Genomic DNA, 21,140 nt, shown 5'->3' on the forward strand with positions numbered 1-21,140 from the left:
TTCTGCCAGGAAGCGCCAGGCTTACTCGGGTTTGTGTTCAGAGCTCCCTCCTTCGAGGAGAGCAGATTGGGTAGCATGGATCAAGGGCAGGCAGGCAGATGTGAGGCCCCAGGTCCTGAGCTCCAGGTGGATCTAGCCTGAGTGGGAGAGAGGGCGGTGGGGAGGAAGGGAGATACTGAGGAGTCAGCCTCGATTAAGTCTGGTGATACATGGGCAGGGACAGATGGAATAGAGGCAAAGCACAGGGGTTTGTCAAGGGACAGGTTTCAGGTCTGAGTGAGCCTGGACCAAGTGCTAGGAAGGTCTGAAGGCTGCCCTTTGGGAAACTCAAGCCAGCTGAGTCTGTGGCTGCGGTTCTCCTCAGCACTGGGTGCCCCACTTGCTTGGGGCCCAGCTGTCCCTTCCTGGGCTTCTCTGTGTGGCCCCTTGGCACTCAGCGGCTCAGCAGCAGCCTTGGGGCTCAGCCCCTTTTTGCCCCCTATTCTGGGCCAGCCTCTGACTCTGGGCTACACCCTGTGTCCTTGATTTCTCCAGGGTCCCCTTCCCCATCTGCTGGTTCTAACAAGGCCCCAGACCTGTGGTTTCAGTACCGAGCCATACTGCAATTTCCATCTCCCCCCTTTGGCATTTCCACTGTCCATGGAGAACCCACTTCATATAGAGCCTCTTCCCCTCACTGCTCATCACCGAGCAGAGGAGCCCGGGTTTTGAGTGCAGGACAAGCACCCAGGTCTCCTGACGCTCATCCCAGAGGTCCTCTCTGCCACTGTCCACTCAGCACGCCCTGCACCCGCTCCTGGCCCATCATAGCAGCAAAGGACAAGGTGCCCGGGGATGACCACAACAAATCTGGGGGCCGCCCACCTGCCACCCTGGCTCCCCTCCTATGGCAGACACCCTATCCGCTCCCCATTTCAAGTCCTCCCTAGACCCAGGCAGGGCAGAACCTGCAGGTGTCACAGGGATTCGTTGGTATCCTGAGGTCTGGTTTAAAGTGGGCTGAGGATCCCATGCATGGTCCCCCTCTCCCTCCCAGTCCAGGGCAGAGGATCGCATTTCACCTTTCACCGGGAAGGCAGAGGCCAGGCCGCCGTGGGGGCCTCCCTCACACTGCCCAGCCATGTTCTGGGCTCCGATTACCTGGCCCTGGAAAAGAAGGCATGACGTCCTTTCCCCCCCGGCCCTCCCCCACCTACCTCCCCTTTGCCACCTGGCTGGGAAAGTCGATGTTCTGGGAGCCCTAGGACCACCACTGGGCTGAGCTGTGAGGCCTTTTGGGGTGCAGAAGGGATGGGACCTCCATCTGAGCTGGGTGGCCAGGAGGGGCTGAACCTGGGTGAACCAGGGCCTCATTCAGGGAGGGTCAGTCCACATACCAGTACCTGGTTTCTGTTTTTGTTGTGTTATTGTAAAGAGCAAGATTCCATACTGACTTCTTATTCATCCATTTATTTATCAACAGTATTGAGCCCCTAATATGTGATCTGTGATGCACGGCAGTAAATAAAATACAAAGGCCTCACTGTCCCGGAGCTAGGGATCTTGTGTTTCCTGTTACGAAACAAGCCACTTTATTTCTGTTTCCTGACTGTAGCCAAGTTCCCTCCATGGTCTTTTTCCGAAACAGCTTCGTCTGCAAGATGCCTGCTGCTAAGCCTCTTTCCATAATCATGTCTTCGACCCACCTCTGCCTTATGACAACTCCCGGCCAACCCTGGGCCTGGCCCTTGTCTCTCCTCCAGGAAATCAGCCCTAACTAGCTTGGCTCTTCTGTGAGCACAGCATTTCAGACCAGCTCTTAGATACCACCACTTGGAGGCAGAATGCCTGGGGCTCCTGAGCACACACCAGCTACTTGGGGATAAGGCGTGGGCTAGTTTCCACCTGGGGCTCCCCTTTGCCCCTCCCACCCCAGCCTGACTGACCATTTAGGACCTTCCCCTTCCCTGTTGCCCTCCCTGGAAGTTCATCTGTCATTACATCCATCCTGTGGACTTCATGTTCCAAAGTGGATCCCTTTTCTCCACCTCCACAGCCACCACCCAGGCTGGCCCACCACCTCCGTCTCCTGCACATGGATGATTCCGCACAGTGTCTCCCTTCTCCTCACACCTCTGCTCCTACAATCCATTCTCCCCAGAGAGACGTTTTGAAACAACTTGAGTCACTTCACTTACCTGTTTGATACTCTTCAGCGACTCCTTATCCTTAGAATACAATCCAAAGCCCTCCCCAGGCCTGAGCCCTGCCCCTTCCTCAGCATCAGATGTCTCCTTACCTCTGTGGGCCAGCCACACCTTGCACTGGGCCTTTGCACTTTCTGTCCCTTCTCCCTGGGATGCCTTGCCCTCACCTTTCCACCTGGCTAATTTCTGTTCATCTTTCAGATGCCAGCGCAAGCATCCAAGAAGCCCTCCTTGATTTCACTGACATGTCTGCCCCCAGCACCTTTCTTTAGACGCACTTATCCCAGACACAGTTGCATTATTTGCTCCTTGCATATTTCTCTTCCTCAAGGGTGATGACTCGGCTTCTTTTGCCCCACAATGGATCCCCAGCACGTAGCACAATGCCAGCCTGCAATACCTGTTTGGTGAATGAATGAATGTGCGAACTCATTCTGGCTTCTGGCTTTCCCTGCCATCATCTCCATGCTGTGGCTTTGGCAACCAAGGGTGTATGGAGTCAGAAGCCACCCACCGCTGGGGTCCTCAGATTTCCTTCCCTCTTCCAGACCCCTGGCACAGAAGATTCGGCCTGCTTGTGGCTACCCTGTGAAACTCTTCCTAGCCACTCCCCCATCCCACAACTACCCTCATAACCCAGTTTTTCCACTCTAGAGACAACAACAACCCTCCGTGTTCCAGGACATGTCATCACTCCCTTCCCTTGGTGTAAACAGCGTGGCTGCCCTGACGCTGCCAAAGGGTCGAGATTCCAGCAACAGCCCCTCCTTCCCTGGCTGGGCCCCCTCTTGCTGCACCCCAGCTGGGCAGGCAGCCCTCCCCGTCCTCCTCCTCCTTCCCTTCCCTGGCCAAGTGAAGGCCTCCAGGACGAGGGTGAAGACGGACCCGTGCACCGCCTCCTCCCCTCGGACGGCTCAAAGGGAAAGCACTGTCTCATGATACCCAACAATTCTCTTTGTCTTCCTCCTTTTCCTGCCTGTTCATTATTTCCTCTTTTTCTCTTTGGTGGTTCTTTTCTCTCTCTCTCACGTTCTCTTGTTATCTTTTCTGTTTTTGCTGATTCCCCTTGTTCTCATTCTGCTGTCTCCAGCCATGCGTGAGTGCAGTTTGAGCGTACATGTGCGCATGAGTGCGAATGCATGACTGCGAGTGCACATGTGTGCAAAAATGTGCCTGCCTGAGTGTACATGTGTGCACAAGTATGTATGCAAGTGTGAGTGTATGCGTGTGAATGAGCGCAAGTATGTGTGTAAGTGTGCAGGTGTGCACGAGTGTGAGTGTGAATGTGTGCAGGTGTGCACAAGTACACAGTGTGCATATGTATGAATGTGCATTCAAGTGTGTGTGAGTGCCTTGACGCAGGGAGCATGTTGAGCGAACAGGTGTTTCCCAATTAGTGGGCCTTTGGGAAGGGGGAGACTGGGGAGGGGAGGGCATGGGGTACTTGCCCAGAGACTTGGGCAAGGAGGGACCTCACACAAGCCCCAAGTGCCCCAAACTGACTCCCAGAACAAGGTCCAAGAAATGGGTGACACATTGATCTCACTCACCTGCATTCCCAGTTCCCCCTGAGCCATCCAGGGCCTCCCTGGATGGCAGTGCCCTGGGCCTCCGGTGGTCAGCCACCTGCTCCATCGGTGCCACCCCCCTCTAGAAGGACAGGATGGAGCGTAGGCTGATGGAGGTCGCTGTCCAGCCCCTCACAGTGAGAGGAGGCCGGCAGCCTGGCAGCGGGCAGCTCCTCCAGAACCGTGGCTGTGCCAGACTGGCCCAGCTCCCAGTTCCCGACCCCACCCAGGAACTTCTAGCCTGGATCTCAGCCAGGGTTCTGCCCCAGAGCCTGATTGGGCTCCTGTTGGGCTCCCCCTGTGGGAGGAGGGGCACCAAGCAACGGAAGCCACTCCCCACTCCTCAGCCTCCACCTGCCCTACAATCTGAGGAGAATGTGCAAGAGTGCGGGGGGGGGGGGGGGGGAGGTGCGGGGGAGAGGGACAGGTGTTAAGCCCTCTGTAAATCAGCAGGGCTCCCTTAACTAGGAAGCTGCAGGATGTCATCAACCAGCCCTGGGAGCGAAGTCAGGAGCACCTGACATGCCGGTCAGGTGCTGGTGTGAATGTGTGGGGGCGGGGGAGGCACTCAGGGAGCCACCACGGCCACAGGGCCAGCACGGCCATCATTCAGCAGGGACTCTTCACAGGCGCACATTCCCAGATTTGATCCTCACTCAAATGTGAGGTTGGAGCACTGTCCTCATATTATAGCTGAGAAACAGAGGCCCAGAGAGGCCCATGCCATGTGGCTAGTAAGTGGCAGAGCCGGTATTTGAACCTGGGCCCCGCAAGAACACATCTGCACACCAGGGGAAAGCGAAGGGTAATCCCTTCCTTCCCCCGCCAAGCCCAGGGATGAGGGATGGGTGGCAGGGTGGGGGTGGGGGTGGGGAAGGAGGTGTTGGCTGGTCCCCACACATGAAATGGACATAGGTAGGAGACTTGGCACGGGCTGGTTCTCCCAGCACTGCTAGGTTCTGAGCCCTGTCCCCCAGCTCACATCTGGCTAAAGCTCAGAGAGGATACCACCCCAACACAGCTCTCAGGAGGGTAGGCTCCTGTAGCTGTTAATCTGAGGAAGAGCCAGCGTGTGGCACTGAGACCCCAGTTACATGCCATTGGTACTGATGTGCGTGTCTCTTTCAGCGATCTGTGTGTAGCATTTCCGAGGCCTCCCCTGTGGCTGACAAAAAAGGCCATCAGAGGTTGGGCCCCGCCCTGTCTGTGACTCCCCAGAGAACACGGCCACCCCTATCTCCTCAAGAGAACAGGCAGCCACCTGTCTTTCTGGCATGAGGGTTGAGGCCTGGGAAGAGCCCTGTCCCAGAGCACCTCCCCAGGGGAGGAACCCACCGCTCCTGTCCTTAGATTTAACAGCTTTGGTCAGAACAGTGCTTTACAGAAAGAAATGAAATCCCAGAATATCCGAGTAGAGGATCCTTCGGAGGCTGCTGGCTGCAATGTTTTCATTTTACAGGAGAAGAGAGGCCAGGCCAGGCTGCAAAGAGAGGAAAGGACCTACTCAGAGCTGCCTGGCTGCCAGTGGAAGAGCCATACTTGAACCCCAGTTCCCGACTGCCAGTCTTTTTGCTGCACAGGATGGAGGGCTGGCGAAGGCCATGGACCATGGATGTGGATACACCTGGTTTGAGCCCCAGCCCTGCCATTTCCTGGTGGTGTGATTTTGGACAAGCATCTTGACCTCACTGAGCCTCAGTTTCCTCATTATAAAATGGGGATAATTTTCTAAGGGTTATTGTGACATTTCAATGATATAATACAAATAAAAACCATTTAGCACAGTGCCTGCCTGACACAGGACTTCAAAATATTGGATGTTGTTGTGATAATTATTACTGGGTAACAAGGACTCATGTGATGGGCCTCAGTCTATGGGTGGAACTGCAGTGGCTACACTTGCCAACCCTGAACTCAGGTTCCTGCCTCACATGGTTATGGTGACAGTGACCCACTGAATTTGAGCCTGGGACTATCCCACTGATGCAGGACCCTCAGGCACCACCGAGGCTCAGTGGGAACACAAGGAGGGAGAGGTAAACCTGCCTGCTGTGGGGGCGGGGCTTCGGGCTTCCCAGAGGAGGTGGCTTCCAGGGTGGGCCTTGAGGGTGCACGGGAGTCCACAGGCAGAGGAGTGAATGAAGAAGATAGCAAGGTGAATAGTATCACGACGGCACGGAGGCATAGGAGACCGTGGCATTTCTGGAAACATTCAGGTGGCTGCAGAAGGGGTGGGTGCAGAGGCAGGTGGGGAGGGGACACTTATCTCTCCTCCCTTTCAGGAATGCTCAGATTTTGACCATGAGGCCAGGAACATGGCCTCTTGCAAGAGATACACTTGCCAGCTCACACAGACTTTTTCTGTCATTTCACAGATGAGGAGCCAGAGGCCTGCAGAGGGAGCGGATCCCCAGAGACCCCCAGCGGCGCAGATGGAGCCAGCTGGGGACCCAGCTCTGCTGACTGTCAGGCTGGAGGCTGGCTTTCAGACGTGGGTGGTAGGAGCCAGGGAGAATTTCCTTGGGGAACTGCGATACACAGCCGATGGTCCTGTGCTCTCAGGGAGGTCTGGACTGGGTCCAAGAGAGGGGTGGGCAGGGATGACAGCCTGGGGGTGCTGACGCCTGTTATTTATGATTCTCTGCGAGTCCTTCAGGGCCAAAAAGGTAATTGAATAAGTGAGCGTGAGCGAATGCAGGCGATCATTTAATTGTGGCAGAAAATGAAGCTGGTTGCAGCTGGGGGCCGCCAGCCCATTACCGCTGGCCTGGCTTCCGCTGAGCTGGGCAATCGGGGCTGGAGTGGCCATCTGTCCTTGGCCCGCCCCACCCTGCCCCCTGCTGGCTGTTCCTATGCCGGCAGAGCCCGAGGAGGTTAGTGGTCGGGGAGTTTGTTCTCTGGAGCTCACTGCTCATGCCCCATTCTCTGCCCCAGAAAGGCCCTCCGGGGCTGCTCCGGACACTGAGGGTGCTGGGAGGAACCTGGAGTGCAGGGGGTGCCCGGGGCCTGGCCACGGAAGCAGGGGTTCAGGTCTCGATGGTTGGAACAGGAGACAGACAAAGCCCTTCATGTGCCAGGCACTGTTTTAGTCACTAACTGTATCAGCTCAGTGAATCTTCCAATCACTCTGTGAGGGGAGTGCTATTATTATTTCCAGGTTTCACAGACAAACTGAGGTATGGCTTCTAACTCCTTGCACTGGATTGAGAAGCCCTGGGAAGGCTGAGAGTCCGTGGTGCTTGACGGGGCCTGCAGCAGTGAGACATAGTTAGGGCCTGGCCCTGCGAGCTTCCTCACCTCTTGTCCTGTTTCAGCCTTGCTGGCCCCATCACCTGCCCATCCAGGAAAGACCTAAGTTCAGAGGTGGGAGGAGGCCCTTCAGGCCTGGCCGCCTCAGTCCCCAGAGCTCTGGCCCTGGCTCCTCTGGTGCCCTTTACAGTCCTGAGGAGGCGGATAAAATTAGGCCTGGAATGTGAGAAGCCAGTTCATCTTCCCAGGCTGGGCAGCCATTAGGGCCCCAGGGCAATGCTGGCAAGACTGACCCGCGAGGCCAGGGCAGGGGCGGGGCTGGACCTAGACCCAAACTGCAGGTGAGCTCGGGCGCGTCCCTGGGCTCCCTATATTTTGTCTGACAGCCCTTCCTATGGCCCTGGGCCTCACTTCTGTGCTGTCACACAGGATGTGAATGCTCCCTGCCACACTCACCTGGTGTCCTGCAGTGAGGAGCTGCAGAGTCAAGAGCGGCTCCCCTTTTCTGAGCACCTACTCTGCACAAGGTGTTGTGTGTTTGTAATCCCATCAAAGGCTCACAAGGAACCGATGGGGTCATTGTTCAGTCAGCTGTTCATTCCATACAAGTTCACTGAACTTCTTTGTGCCAGGCACAGATCTGGGCGGTGGGGACTGAGCAGGGAACACAAATGACAAGAATGTTACCTGGGGGATAGACAGTTAAAATAAGTAAATCAAGGAGAAGGTAGATGGTGAGTGCAAGAAAAAAAAAAAAAAACAGTGGGAACAGCTGGGGAGTGTTGGGAGTTCCCATTTTAAATAAGGAGGCTAGGGAAGGCCTCACTGAGAAGGTGTCTTCTGAGCAGAGACTTGAGGAGATGAGATGCTGGAGTGTGGACCAGGGGAAGGATGCACTGGAGAGGCAGGGCAAGTGCAAAGGCCCTGGGGCAGGAAGGAGAAGGCCTGGCAGAGGGAAGAGGGGAGAGTGGTAGGAAATGTGGTCAGACGCGTGCGTGCGTGCGTGTGTGTGTGTGTGTGTGTGTGAGAGAGACAGAGACAGAGAGAGACTAGAGAGAGATTTTTGACTTCTACTTTGGGTGGATTAGAGCCAATCCTAATCCCAGAAGGAATGTGGTCTGACTTGGTTTGAACAAGATCGCTTTTGTTACTTGTTAGGGAACAAGTGGGGAACTGACTGTTGGGGGCAGGACCAGCTACATAATTTGCAAAGCCCAGTGCAAAATGAAACAGTGGAACCCCTGTTTAAAAATTATTAAGAACTTCAAGATGGAGCTCTGGCTGATGTGGCTCCATTGGTTGGAGTGTTGTCCCATAATGGAAAGGCTGTGGGTTTGATCCCCGTTTCCAGGTGTGTACAGGAGGCAACCAATCAATGTTTCTCTTGCATCGATGTTTCCCTCTCTCCTCTCTTCTCTCCCTTCCTCTCTCTCCTAAAGGAAGCAGTGGAAAATGTCCTTGGGTGAGGATTAAAAAAAAGAAAAAAGAATTTCAAGATGGCAACAGCAGAGCATTAAACCAGGGGCATGGTCCTCCTGAGCGTGGGACCCTGTGCCACCGACCGCTCAGGCTGTGTAGCTGGGAGCTGGGCCTGGGCTCAAAGGCAGAAGCAGGTTTTACAGTTGTCAGGCTGGAGGTGACAGGGGTGCAAGACAGGGGAGGCGGAGAGAGGTGGCCAAGTTATCCCCCTTTTGCAGGTGGGGAAACTAAGGTCTTAGGGACTATATGTAACTTGCCCAAGATTATGCAGCCAGTAAGAGGCCAAGCCAAGAGGAGAACCCAGTCAAAGGCGGGTACCCTGCTCTGCTTGGCACACCGGCTCGGTCTCCAGCCCGGCAGCCCGCTGCAGGGCGCCACGGACTCCTGCTGGCTGTTTTGCCCCAGCACAGGGGCCACTGGTGCCCGGAGCTGTTGGACCTGAAAGCCACTGCAGGCCTCCCCTCCTAACCTCTCTGTCCTGGTTTTAACTGCATTGCCCTCGCCAGCTGCCAGGCCCTCTGACCACTGCCTCCTCCCTGTGCCTGGCTGAACCTGCACCCCCATAATGGCGTCAGCCATCATCTCTCATGTGGAGGACACCCCCATCCTCTCTGTGCGCCTGGCCTCCCCAAGACACAGCCCTCCTCACAGCCCACCCGCACTGGGGCGGAGCCCCCAGAGGCCCTGGACCCTCCACTTCATACTGGAACTCCACTGGCAGGTGCTGCCCCCTCCCGGCCCAGACAGCCTGTGCAGCTGCCCGCTGCCCCCGCCCATGTCCGTTCTCCCTGACTGTGCTCACCCTGGTCTCTTGGCTGCCCCGCTGCCGTCAGCATCGTCTCACTCTGAGTTCTGATGCAGGCATCTGTATTTTTGCTTTCTCTTCCCTCCAACCTGCAGCCTCCACCCACCTGGGCTGTGAGCTCTCTCATGGGAGAGGAACATGTCTCCTTGTCTTTCCTTCATCCATCTATCCACATGGCACCTGCCACTTAGTAGGCACTGAGCTGGGTCTTATGTGATTTATAAAAATGAATCAGAGATGGGCTTCCAGTTAATCCACATGGTGGAGTGAACACTGTGTCTAATCCCCCTGGGTCAAAGGTGCGTGTCCGCAGGACAGAGAAGGAGAGGAGGGGACTGCAGACAAGACACTCAGCTTTGGGAGACAGAGATGGATGCACACCGGTAACCCACTGACGCCCAGCTTCTTCTGCTTTGGGGAGGGCCTGCAGTCAGGGATTCTAGGAGAGAGGGGGAGGCGTGTGACACCGGAGGCAGCTCAGTCCTGACAGAGGGAAAGAGGGGGAAGAGGTGGCAGCCCTCCCAGCCTGGCCCCGGAGCCAGCGCTGTCCTGTTTCTGCATCTGGGCAGTCAGCAGCCAGGCCTCGGCCTGCAGGGCCAGGGGTGCTCACAGGTGCAGTCCCCTTCAGACAGAAGAAGGACGGGGTGCCCGAGGCCCAGTCTGGACAGGACGACCATCACTTTCACAAGTATTTCAGTGACAGACTCTTGCCCATGCCACTCTTATCTGTCCAGGGAGGTGAGAAGCACAGCCTAGCTAGGCAGCCACTCCAGAACAGGGAAGGAGGGAGAGTGGATGTTTGTGGCTGCCAGCTGCCCCCACAAATGTGTCAAAAGATCTAATTCCCAGGCAGCCTCAGTCAGAAAGCTCTGAAAGGGTAACCTCCACCAGAATGAGGACATAAACTAAGGAAGAAAGTGACAAGGCACGTAGCAAGCAGGGACTCCAGTGTTGGAGGGGTGACCCAGCACCGTCGGGACTGGTCAGCTCACCAGAGAGCTGTGACCAGCTCCAGAGGACATGGAAAGTCTGGTTCGAGAGTTTGGGGATAGGTTGTTGATGGTACACAGAAATCTCAGGAAACAGGCGAGCACCAAGAGGCAAACTGAGTAACTTCAAGAAGAAGAAAGTTTTATAGGAAGTAAATGTGATCCTGGGACACTGGATGACTCATCAGGAATATTTATGTGTTGGAACAGTAATGTAAACATGGGATGCCGATTTAACAAAAATTGTAATGTAAGTATAGCAGCAGGGTGGAGGAGGGGAAATAGGCGATGGGTAGTTAAATCTTAATGGGAAGTTAAATTCTAATCTGCAAAGAGTCAATAGGTAACACCTAGAATAGAAAATCATGAATTTGTAGTATGCGCACATTATGCAGAAACGGGGGAATGAGCAGAAAATGACCAAGGCTGTGAACGCAGGCCTTAGGGTGGGGTGCAGACAGCTGCTCTTTCTTCCTAAGCCATGAAATACTCTTTGGTTTTTGAAATGATCTCCATGTGTTACTTTTATAAAAATGAAACTTACCTAAAAATGAGGGGAGGATATTTTGCCACAGTTTAGAAGGAAAAAAGAAGAGGCCGGTCTGTGGGTGGATGCACAAGGCGCGCCTTGCTCAGCTGAGACACAGGGAGAAAGAACTATGTGGGTGCATCCGTGCAGGTGGGCTGGGCTGAGGACGCGGTGGGAGGTTGGAGGCAAATGTTAACGTGAGAAACCAGTCCTCAATAATGGGTTAATCTCTCCACCTCTCAGATGTTACAGGGCACTGCCGCTGCTTCCTGCAGACTCCTCATAAATATTCACAGGTAGAAGCATAGACAGTCAGTCAGAAAGCACTTCCTGGTGGGGTGCGGCTCAGGGCCACCCCTTGGAGAGGTGCTGGCAGTGGAGGCCGCGCCTTGCCTTCCCCTGGGTTACCTGGGCCCAGAGCCTCCTGTCTCCTGAATTCCATGTCATGTGCAGCACCTGGAGGGTGAGAGTGGTGGTGGTGGTGTTGGGTGCATGTTTGCATGTGTAGCTTCTCATGCACGCATGAGTGTACAGGTATGCGCCGGTTTGCATGTACATGGGGGCATGTGCATGTGTGAATGGTATCTTTGGGTGGAGGGGAATGAATCAGTCCAGTCCACTCTTGCTCTCTGCACACAGGAATGGCTTCCTCCCTGCCCCATGTCTCTAGACCTGCCTCTTGGCCAAAGCTGTGTAGCCAGAAAAGTAAATCCTGGCACCCGTCCCCATCTCCCATCCCCATCTTCACGTTTTTCTTCAACAGGGTGCTTTGCATTCTCTCTCTCTCCTTCCTTTGACAAATCTACTCCTGGGTAAGACTCTGATAGGTTTGCATTTTTAGAAAGCATAAAGTGTTACGCTAAAGGAATGAATCTTTAATGGTGGAATTTCAGGTCTCCTCCTCTTAGGAGAGGTTGTATTTGTTTAGTTCTGGTTTGGTTTCATCAAGGATGCTTCCCTGCGTCCCAGGAGCCACTCTGAAGGCCCAGGATCCCTCCTGGACACTGTGGGCCAGGTCTATCTTCCCCCGCACAGTTGCCAGAGCATTCCTTGGAGCAAGGGTGGGGTCATCAGCTTCCTTTAGCTCCAAGATGGGGCCCAGACCTGGAGGGTCCGCTCTCTGCTCCTTTCTTCAGCCTGCCCCTCCCTTCCTGCCCCGCCCTGTCCAGGCACACCCTTCCCAGAGGGAGGTGGGGGGCACTCTGGGGCCAGGAGTGAGCCGCACCCACTCCTGCAGGGCTAAGGCTGGGCAGAGGACACCTGGGCCACGTCTGAGTCTGGTTTGACAGCAGTCACACATATCAGCTCTTACCTGGACCTGGAGTCCCCACCTCAGTGCGGGGCTGCAGCTACTCTCTCTGAGTGGAGGAGTGAACCCTCGCCCACCCTCAGCCCCAGGTGGGGGCTCCAAACACCCACCTGGGTGGGGGTGCTTTGTGTCCCAGGGCAGGCGGCAGAGGACATCCAGTGCTGTGCTCCCCACCCCACCGCACCCCTTCTCCCCCAGAGCAGCCCTATTTCAGGCCCCACGATATTCAGTCCAGGAAGGAGAAGAGGGAGAAGTATCTTTGGAGGGAGAGTTCCCCGTTTGGCCGTGCCAGTTGCGATGCGAGTCTGGGGGCACAGCTGGGTCCCTGGCCCTTCCTGGATCCAGTCTCCTTATCCTCAGCCATCTCTGGCCACCTGAGGGCTTGTACCTTTGTCTCCTGGGATGCTGGCACTGCTGACTGGCCTCCCCTGTCTGCCCAGGGTCCCATCAGGCCTACCGTGTGTTCAGTGTTGGTGTTCCTCACTTGAAGCCCCGTTGCCCTCCTTTTCCCATCACCAAGCCCAGCCCGTGGATGTCAGGACCCGGGCCCGACCCTGCAGGACGTGCCTCAGCCTGGGCCAGAACCCGTTCGCTGGGAATCCTCTCTGCCCTGAAGCGAGGCAGCCTGGCCCAGAGCCGCTACTGTTTCCAGAGCTGGCGGGAGGTTTGGCTGGCTACCCTCCTTTTCTCCTGCTGTGCTGCTGACCCCTGCTGGCCATCCTCACATACCCTTGAGCCCTCGCCTCCCTGCACAGGCATCTCTCCACAGGGCCCTGGTGCTTGACTGCTTCTGGGGATAGGGGCTCACCACCTCACTCAGCAGCCTGCTCCAGGAACAGATGCTTCTGCCTCTTAGACAAGTTCTTTGAAATCAGCTGAAGTCTGAATGCTAGTTACTTCCATCTGTTTATTCATAGTCATACCCTCAGGGGTCACACATTTTCTTCATCGTTATCAATACTGTCTATATACCTGACAACATGCATTATGTTATTCAATCCTTTTAACGCCTGTGAGGTTGACACCAGTGTCATTCCCGTTGTATAGATGGGAAACCAGAGGTCCAAAGGAAGAGTGTGTCATACAGGCAGGAAGTCTCAGAACCTGGGATTCAAATCCAGAGCCACTTTGGGGGGATCTTGGAGACCCAGATCTGTCCTTAGCTCTTGCTGATGCATGTTTTTATTTATTTAGTTTTTTAAAATCTTCGCCTGAGGAGATTTTTTTTTTCATTGCTTTTAGAGAGAGAGAGTAAGAGAGAGAAAGAGAGAAACATCAATATGAAAGAGAAACACTGATTGGTAACCTTCTCATATGCACCCGGCTAGGGATAGAATCTGCAACCCTGGTATGTGCCTTGAACAGGAACCGAACCTGCAGCCCTTTGGTCCACAGGATGACACTCCAACTAACTAAGCCACGCCAGCCAAGGCATTGCTGGGACATGTTTAAGGGGAGAGGCTGCCCAGGAGTACCCTGGACATTCCCAGGTGGACCATAAGCTGGGGCTGGGCTTGGGTGCCTGAAAGTTCCCTGCCCAAAGAGCAGCCTAACTGTAAGGGCTTGACTTCAGTGCTCTGACTCCCCAGCCCCGAGTTATCCTCCTCTACCTGTGTGGCGCACCTTTATTGATGCAGCACAGATCCCCCTCTCATTGCTGCTCATAGCACTGACCATCTTCCCTTGACCCCCAAGCCCACGCTGGAGCTCTGCCCCTGGACCTTTCCCCACACTCAGGCCTGGGGCCCCAAGTGCGGCATTTCACTCCCTCCCTGCTGTAAGCCACTGATCCTCCCCTGTCTCTCCAGCTGTGGAGACAGGGCACAAGTAAATAAATACAATGAAATAAAACGATTGTCACTGTTAAGTTTCATCTCATTTGATCCACCCTATCACTCCAGCCTGTCAACTTCTCCTTAGATCCCAGCTCTGTCATCTGGCATACTTGCCATCGTCCCCCACGGCTGTGTGGCATCTGCAAATTTGATAAAGTACATGGAGTGTGTTTGTCTCAGAGGAAGCCCCTCCTGCACTGGGTTGCTGGAGCACAGACGTGTGCAGGCACGTGCACACACGCGCACACGTGTGCACTCCCTCTCTCTGTGCAAGGCTCATCAGCCTTGTCCAGCTACCTGCAAGATCCCGATGGTGATCCTGGGACTCTGCTCCACAGAGGGACTGGGGCCCAGCAGCTACTGGTTTTGTACATGTGACCCTGTGGGGGATGGGACACTAAAGGGGCATCCATACTCACTTCCACTGGCTGCTGTTTAAACAGCCTTCGACCTGGCCGTGTCCTGTTGTCCTCTTTTACCTGGCCTGGGGCACAGCAGCCAGCTAGCCTGGGCCTGGGCCCTCCTGGCCAGCCAGGTGGCCTCCTTCCACTCTAAACATGTCAAACACGTCCTCCTTGGTGTGGTCTGGCTTCAGGGGGTGGGCCCAGTACAACCACGTGGGGTGAGGACTCCTGGTTCTTGTGCCTGCCGCTTGCCGCTTCTCCAATCCTTCTTGTCAGGGGACCCCAGAGCTTGCCTTTGCAGTAATTGCATGGCTGGGAAAGATCCGGATCCTCATTACAGAGCCCACCAGGCATCACCTTAGCAGAACAAAAAGATTCCAGGGTCTGGGCAGACCTTCCAGGGACTTCTAGTCCATTCCCTGCCACCAGGACTGGTGTTGGTGTGTGGAAGACTCGGACATGTTCCTGCACCTGCCCCACTGCGATGCAGTGGAGCTGCTCAGTCTGGCCGCAGGGGAAGGGGCAAAATATGGCTACCTCTGTCAGTGAGTCAATGCCAACAACAAATACCTCGGGATTCCTGGTGGCCTATAGCAGCATAGGTGGATTTCTTGCTCACACTACTGCATTGTGAATCAGCTCGGGGCGCTGGTCCCAGTCATTGTTGCTCTGGGACCCAGGCTGAGGCAGCAGCAGAGGAAGAGGCGGGTGTCCTTCCAGCTCCTAGGTTTTCTGCCTCTCAGTACCACTCATCACTCCCATTCACATTTCATTGGCTAAAGCCAGTCAGTCCTGTGGTCATGCCTAGTTTGAAAGGAGTAGGGAAGTCTAATCTTTTCTTGTGCCAGGAATTTTGGAAAGTGGCCTCAGTGACCACTCTGCATATGGGCTGTCCCTGTCCCTCAGGCCACCAAGTTCCCACCACACCACTCAAACGTTTGTTTGTCTCCAAGTCTAGTATGGAATGTTCTTCCACTTCCCGCTCTGGGGGCGGTGCTCAGGGTTTGGACTTTATCTCTCACCTGTTTTCCCTGCCGTGCTTGGCCTTCGTCGCCCCGTCTCAGCACTCAACCCCTCCTTTGAGAGGTGCTCCCCCGTCCTCCCACCTTCAGGACAGGGAGACCTGGGTTCAGTCCTGACCACCCTGCCCTATCCCCAGTGACTGGCCTGCAGGTGGGCCTCCTTCCCCCGTCTCCTGTTGGGAAACGCCCTGTCTGGTTTCAGGAACTGTAACCTCGCTGACAGGCGGGAGGGCCCGAAGGCTGGAAATAATCAGGGAGGCCTTGGAGAAACAGGCTCCTGAGGAGACATAGCCTGTCCCCCCTGGCAGGGGTATGGCTCCTGTCTCTGCTTTGCCATGTGAGGATCGGTAATCCATGCCGGGTAAGTTATCTCGTGCTGAGATGACGACCTAAGACAGATACAGATCGGGCATCGGCAGCAGACAGGAAATTGGGGGACACGGAGAAAAGGCAAAAAGGCCTGTGCCCCTCAGCTCGGCTTGGACATGGCCAGGGACTCATTCTATCTGAAAGAAGTCTCCTTGTCTCTTGGCGGCTTCCTCCCCGTGCCTGGCTCAGGCTCGAAACAATACCTGAGTCAGTTCTAAACCAGATCTGGCGGTTCCCAGGGAAATCAGGCCTGAAAGAAAATTCTTTAAAGTGTGCTTTGTTCTTCCCTCAGAAGCTCTAGCCAGCTCATGCTGGGAAGGAAGTTTACATTATTCACAGACCCTAACCCTATACCGTTAGGCACTCTTATGTTTACTACGTTCTCATGTTTAGTCGTCTCTCTTGTTTACTAGTCTCCTCTCGGACCCATGTAAATTGGTGTGTTCCTGCCGTTTGTTTTCTTCAAAACAGCCAGGTGAACAGTAATGTTTACCCATTCTCTGTGAACATTAACATACAGATGTAATGAGATAACCTGTGCATTCCTGTCCCCTAGCCCCACTGATAACCCTTCCAATAAAAGCCTTTGAACAAAGGGACTCTGGGCCTCCCCACTAGAGGGATGTGCCACGTTCCCTCTCCTGGCAAACAGAGAAGGGTTTGTGACGACTCGTCCGTGACACCCCCTGGACGGGCTCCGCAGGATTCAGAGCCCTGCTCCCATCTCCGCTGGCCCGGGACAGTAACCCTCAGATCCGGGAGCCCCGTGCTCCCTCCCCCCACGGCAGCTGCCATGGGACCTGGGACGAGTGGTGCTCCCCGCAGCGGCGCACCTGTCTTGCCACAGTACAGCAGGTAGCACCCCGAACAGGGACGGTTCCCTACATGTCGCGCCCCGTCAAAGCCCCGCGCTACGTCCCCCTGCCTTGGATGTCCTCCGCCCCAGGGCAGCAGTGCGCAGGAGCTCCCCCTGCCCTGGCTGGGGCTGCTCTGGGACCTACTTGCCCCTGCCTCTCAGCTTTTGACTTACAGGACCCAATGCAGTCGCCTGGTGCTGAAGTTTGTCTGAGCTGCATTTCTGTCACTTTCGGCGGAGGAGTGCTGAGTAACACACACTCCTGGGGATCTCACCCATACTTGTGTCAGTCATCCATTACAAATACCAGGCCACCCCGAAACTTGGTGGCTTTGTGTGATAAGATTTCATAGAACTACACACACTATGAGGTGCGCGTAAAATTAGTAAAACCTAAATAAGGTAATATTACATCAGGGTCCATTTCCTGGTTTTGACAACATGCCATGAGAATGTGGAATATCTGCTGGGGGAGAGCTGGATGAAGGGAACATGAGAAATCTCTACTGTTTTGTCATCTTCTGTGAGTTGTAAACTATTTCAAATTAAAACATTATTATAACAATAAAAGCTTAATGACTTAACACAACACCATGTGCCATGTTCCTCATGATTCTGCCATTTGGGCAGGGCGAGGTGAGGACAGCTTATCCGTTCACGTGGAGCCGGTAGGAGCGGCCACGCTCTTGCCTGTTGGGCGCCAGCTGGCGGCTGGCGGGCCTCCTCCCCACAAGGTCTCTCTAGCAGGGCAACTGTTTCTTCTTTCCACGGTGGCTCTGGGCCCAAAAGGGTGGAGTGGAAGTGACATGGCTTCCAAGACCTTGGGCCAGAACTCACCGGTATCCCTTTGGCTACATTCCATTGGTCAGAGCAGTCCCAGGGCCGAGCCAGACTCAAGGGAGAGGAAATAGACGGCACTCATTTGATGATAGGAGGGGCAGACAGTGTGTGGCATCTAACTCATGGCCATCACCAACAGTGTCAGAGGGTTCTGAATCTGTCTCCCAGGGTCCAATCCAACCTCCACACTCAGGATGTGGGGAAGGAGGCTCGAAGGGGGAAGAAGGTTGGCCACACAGAGGACAGCCCTCACATGGATTTGGGGCAGAGCTGGAGTCCCAGCCTGGGACTCGTCCAGCTCATGCACAGGAGACCCGTCCCATGGCAGGGTCCACCTCTCCAGCCTGGCTGCTGCATGGGGTTCTGTTTTGCACGCACTGGTTTTTGCAATCAGAAAGTTCAGCGGCCCTTCCAGTGTGCTTAAATTAGTCCCTGCAAAAACCAAATCACTTCATTTGCAGAGAAGGGCTTAATTGCAAGGGGAACTAGGCAAAGGGAATTCTGTTGCTTGTTTTCATTGAAGAAAATTACTGTACTTTCCTGTCTCCTCACTAAACAGAAGCTGCTTAGAAATTGGACTCTAATCCCCAGTCACACCTCTCTACTCTTTTTCTCCAAGCCTGTATAGCTCTTCCTGTTCCTGAGACACTGCTCCAAACTCTTGCTCATCCACCCGCCTGGCCTCCCCAGTGCTGGCCCAGAGCTGGGCAGGGCTTCCCTGGTTTGCTGGAGTCTCACCACACCCCTGTGAGGTCAAAAGGATCACCCCAGCCATGGACTGGTCCACACTGTTAGCAGGAAAAAACACCTATCCCTTTCTTATGTAATCTTCTCTAAGCCCTAACTCACCTTACCTGTGCTGTACAGAAGCCACATTGCAGACAAAGAACCTTACACAATGCCGGGGGCTTGTCTGGTTTGGTGCCTGGCAGAGGGGAAGGGACCTGCTATCATATGGTGCTGTGGGCTGGCACGTTCGCCAGTGTTCCACATGAGGAAAACTGGCAAATGCACACCTCAGTCTGGGAAGGCTGCTTCCCTCTATGCTTCTCTGCCTGTGAACCCTTCCCTATCTCAGACAGTCCAGCCTGATTCCCTCTGTGTCCAGAGCTTCCCTGGGCAGGGGGAGGTGGACCCTTCAGAGGGACAGGGAGCAGGCTTGTAACCTGCAGGGGGAGGTACAAGTAGGGAGGTGAAATACGTAGCACATCTGGTGTTAGGAGAAAAATAAAGAAGGGCTGGGCCCTAGAGGCTGTGTGGGGTTGGGTGCAGATTCAACTCCAACAGGCATGTGGTCTGAAGGAGAAGGGGGAGGTGGGGGAACAGCAGAGTGGGTGGAACAGCAAGTGCAAAGGCTAAGAGGCAGGAGCAGGCCTGGTGAGTGTGAGAGCAGAAAGGCATGGCCCGAACAGAGTTGGGGAAGACCAGAAGGGCAAGCAAGAGAAGCCTCCCAGAGCCTCTTCCTCTGGATCAAAGCCACAGCAGATCTGAGCATGGCTTCCCTTCTGTTCTTTGGAGAAGGGAAGAGAGCAGGGCCAAGAACACAGACTCTGGAGCTTGGCTGTCTGGGTTCAAACCCTGGTTTCACCACCTACCTGACCTCCCTATGCCTCCGTTTCCCCCATAAAGAGGATAAAAACACACCTACTGTGTTGAGTGGTTGTGAAGGTTCAGTGAGCTATAGCTTACTATGAATGTGTCATAATGCTGTCACATGTTGCCTAATTTTTTCATTTCTTTCTTAATAACTTCCCCTGATGTGGGAATAAAGTGACTAGCTTGAGGTCCCAGCCAGGAAAGGGCAGGGTTCTGAACACCACGCTGCCCAGTGCAGCAGCACCCCTGGAAAACCTGGCCACACCAGGTGGTGATGTCCCCCACCCAATCCCTCTTTTCCCTGGTGCACTGTGGGACCCTCAGGCCAGATTCTCTCCTTGCCTTTAGAGCTTTCTCTGGGGACAGAGTGGAGAGCTGGCCTGGCTGCCCAGCCAGGCTGTTTTGGAAGAGCTGGGCTGACTCATGGCACCACAGCTCCCTGCCCCTTCCCTCTGGGGGAGGCTGACAGGATAATGGATTTGAGTCCACACCCCCGCCTCAACAAAGGGATTTTTTGAGGCTCAAAGTCAATGGTGTATTAATTAAGGGGAACAGCTGCTGCTGCAGTTCTTATAAGTCAGTGACAAATGGCTGTGTTTACATTTTTCCTGAGCTAAGACTCTGGAAGGTGGCTTGGAGCTCCTGGGTGGACGTCCAGAGCCAAGGTTTGTAGGTACCACCTTTGTCCCTGTCACCTCCAAGCTTCTTTATCGGTGCCCATGGAGTCTACAGGCTGTTAGTCACTGAGGAAAGATAGGTATGTGGCCCAGCAAGTGCTTGAAAGGTATCAGGCGGAAGAATGGAAATCTCTCAATGAGGCTCCCACTCAGAGATGCCCTAGGACCCTGACTGGGCAGCTCCCAGCACCCTGCACCGTCCCCATGGCCTTTCAAAGCTGAATGAATGGCTGCAGCGCCAGCCTGAGCCTTTGAGCACTTTGAGGAGGCACCTGAGATCTTTGTGCCCAGTGCTCTGTGGATCAAAGAGGGCCCAGCTGGCGGCAGGGGGCGGGGTAGTGGCTTTTGTTATTTTGTTTATTTTGGTCTCACTCCTGCTCTCCAAACAGCTTCACAGAAAGAGAGTCCTGCATTAGCTTCCTTCCCAGTTTTAGACAAAACACAGCTCAGGGAAAAATCTTTCGCTGAAAAACAGAAAAGGGGAAGATAGGCTCATTTTCTTGTGAGTTGTGTTTCTGGGTCCTTTGATTATCAATTTACCCACCAAGTTTCCAGCTGATGGGAGGACAGGACTGAGGAGGAGTCTTCAGGTCCCTGTTCAGGTGCCAGTTGAGGCAGAGGCCAGACTCGGTCCGGCAGAGGCCACTCTGGGTCATCACAGACGGGGAGATAAAATAAGCCATTGCAGACACTTTTCTCTTGGTCTGCCAGGGGAAGAGACAGCACTTCCCTCTAGTGGAGAAGGCCCTGAGCCCCTTTGCTCGATGGCTTTTATTGAGAACCATATGCATAGGGGTATGGGTGCAAAGTTCATCAATCAATGTCCAAAGGCTATGTTTGCAGAAAACAAGTAGAGATCATAGATAAGAATTGAAGGAACACTAGCGATTTGCCTCAGGTCAGGGTCTGTGAATAATGTAGATTTCCTTCCCAGCATGAGCTGGTTTTCATAGCTTTTGAGGGAAGAACAAAGCATGCTTCAAGGAACTTATTTCTAGGCTTGATTTCCCCTCCAGGAACTGCCCCATCCAGTCTAGGGAGGTACCTGCCTTTAGTATTGTTTCAAGCCTGAGCCAGGCAGCAGGAGTCCGGGGTGGGGGGAAGCTGCCAAGAGATAAGGAGGCTTCTTTCAGATAGAATGAGGACTCCGGCCATCAAAGCCAGGGTGTGAGGGTCTTTTTCCTCTTCTCCATGTCCCCCAAGCCCTTCCCATGAAGGCCCCTGTGGCTGTGCCTGTCTTAGGTTGCCCCTGCCATCGAGGGGTCTTACCCGTCATTGACTAACCAGCCATCCTGCGGGGCCAAGCAGGATGATGTGAGGGACGCAGGGGCTGTGCCCCTGCCAGGGGGACAGGTTTTGTTTCCTCAGTGGCCTATTTTTCCAAGGCCTCCTTGCTCAGCTCCAGCCTTGGGACCCTCTCGCCTGTG

At 54.6% G+C, this 21,140-nt stretch overlaps 1 long non-coding RNA gene across 1 annotated transcript; it reads left to right on the forward strand.

The window, feature by feature from the left end:
- The first annotated feature begins 7,308 nt into the window (after positions 1–7,308).
- On the forward strand, positions 7,309–11,260 carry LOC129066994 (uncharacterized). The gene is made up of 3 exons (XR_008528748.1): positions 7,309–7,344; positions 7,433–7,530; positions 11,049–11,260. It is a non-coding gene; the product is annotated as an uncharacterized LOC129066994 (long non-coding RNA).
- Positions 11,261–21,140: the final 9,880 nt, after the last annotated feature.

This window comes from Pteronotus mesoamericanus, unplaced genomic scaffold (assembly GCF_021234165.1).
Source record: "Pteronotus mesoamericanus isolate MK-2021 breed Mesoamerican mustached bat unplaced genomic scaffold, CSHL_Meso_final contig_20, whole genome shotgun sequence".
Taxonomy (NCBI): Eukaryota; Metazoa; Chordata; class Mammalia; order Chiroptera; family Mormoopidae; genus Pteronotus; species Pteronotus mesoamericanus.